Below are 2,188 nucleotides of genomic sequence, written 5' to 3' on the forward strand. Positions count from 1 at the left end.
AGAACACATGTGTACACATGCACATGTGCACACAGTCTCTCTCTCTCACACACACACATGCACACTTTCTTTCTCACCCTTACAAGCATTTTCACTTGAATCTTTGCTGGATCTTCAATATTTACTTAAGTTTTTTTTTAAGATGGTAGGGTGTGATTTGAAGATTTGGTTACTATTTCTTGCAGATCAAGCAGCCAATTAGATGCAGGGTATGTGAGAGGAGGATCCTTTTTGTACTAAGGGCAAATTACAAATCTGTGAAACGTATCTCTGCTGAGGAAAAATAGCGAATCTTTCTAATTTTAAAAATTCATAGGTATACAACTTCAGTTGCTGTTTAAGACTTTAGGCTTAAATCATTTTTCAAACGTGAATGCGCTCAAAATTTTGTCAACAGGCAAGAGGTTCCTCATTCCTTTTTTAGAATATGTTTCATTGGCATGTGTGTATATAGGAAAGAACATCTTCAAAAACATGCACTTGTCACCTCTTCTGTTCTGACTATACTTGCTTTAGTAAATAAACAGACCTAACTTACGTCAAAATCAAAGACATATTCAATTTACATATTGCAAAGATGTAAAAAAATATTAATGCATTGTAATATATTCTTGTTTTCATATCAGAGGAACGTGCATATGGCTGGACTTAACAGTCTGTTGTCTTGCAAATATCAAAAACTAACGTAATTGTCGTCGATATCGTTCCATATTTGAAATGTATAGCAAAATAATATTGTCGATGCCAGTGTAATATTTGTGCATCTACACTATAATGTAGAGAAACTGATTTTCATGCTCTCATATGGTATGTATATGTTTGCTCTTACTGCGTAGTATGTATATGTAAGTAACTGTGTGTGTTTACATCTATACATACTACTGTGTTGGCGTGTGGTTATATTCTGTTCTCAGTATTCATATACGTGTTTTTTACATTACTCTGTTTACATATTCTCTGAGCGCGTGTGCGGCCTGACGGCCCTTAATGTTTATCTTTGTATTCGTCTATTGTTTACTCTGTACGTCCATTCTGCCGTTGTTTGTTCCCTCGAGGTTCTGACTCTCCAGAAATTTTATATTTCAAAAATTTCTGGAAGCTGCTGTTTATGAACTTTACCTATATTGTCGTTGATGTTCGAAATAGGTAGTAATTAACAGTTGACAACTGAGGGGGAGATAGACTTTTTTTTGATAATTTGTCCTGTACTTGTCTCTCATGTGTTTACGTAATTTTCACTCTTTGGTGATGTCCTGTACTTGATGTATCATATATATATATTATATACACATGGTTCCGGGTTCAGTCCCACTGCGTGGCACCTTGGGCAAGTGCCTTCTACTATAGCCTCGGGCCAACCAAAGCCTTATGAGTGGATTTGGTAGACGGAAACTGAAAGAAGCCCGTCGAATATATGCATATATATATATATATATATATATATATATATATATATATATATATATATATATATGTATGTATGTGTATATGTATATGTTTGTGTGTCTGTGTTTGTCCCCCCAACATTGCTTGACAACCGATACTGGTGTGTTTATGTCCCCGTAATCTAGCGGTTCGGCAAAAGAAAACGATAGAATAAGTACTAGGCTTACAAAGAATAAGTCCTGGGGGCGATTTGCTCGACTAAAGGCGGTGCTCCAGCATGGCCACAATCAAATGACTGAAACAAGTAAAAGAGTATATATACATACATACACACATATATATAGATATAAGTATATATACACATACATATGTGTGTGTATTTGCATATATATATACACACACATATATACATATATACAAATATATATATACATACTAACATACATTCATACATATATGTGTGTATATATATATACACGCACATATATATGTATGTATATCTGTGTAGATGTGTGTGTGTATGTATATATATTTATCTCTCTCTCTATATATATACACACACACACATAATTGGCAAAAAGAAATGACCATCCCCAAGTATAATATACATATATATATATATATATATATATATATTATATATATTTATATACGCACACTCGTACACATAATATGGATATTGTGTTGTGGTTAAGCAGTTCGATTCTCGATCATAAAGCTCTTTCTGGTTCGATCCTTCTGTCTTCTAACATACGCTTATAGTCGACCCAGGCTTTGTGTGAAGACAAAAACTGTGTAGAAA

The 2,188-nt window shown here is 33.9% G+C and overlaps 1 protein-coding gene across 1 annotated transcript in view; it reads left to right on the forward strand.

Annotated features, from left to right (window-relative positions):
* Window positions 1-609: 609 nt before the first annotated feature.
* The window catches only part of LOC115213132 (nuclear factor of activated T-cells 5-like), a 197,460-nt gene continuing 195,881 nt past the window's right edge, over window positions 610-2,188 (forward strand). The window contains exon 1 of the mRNA XM_036503506.1: window positions 610-807. The gene's annotated coding sequence lies outside the window, so the exon portion shown is untranslated. The remainder of the gene's footprint in view (window positions 808-2,188) is intronic.

The sequence above is a fragment of the Octopus sinensis genome, linkage group LG6 (genome assembly GCF_006345805.1).
Source record: "Octopus sinensis linkage group LG6, ASM634580v1, whole genome shotgun sequence".
Taxonomy (NCBI): Eukaryota; Metazoa; Mollusca; class Cephalopoda; order Octopoda; family Octopodidae; genus Octopus; species Octopus sinensis.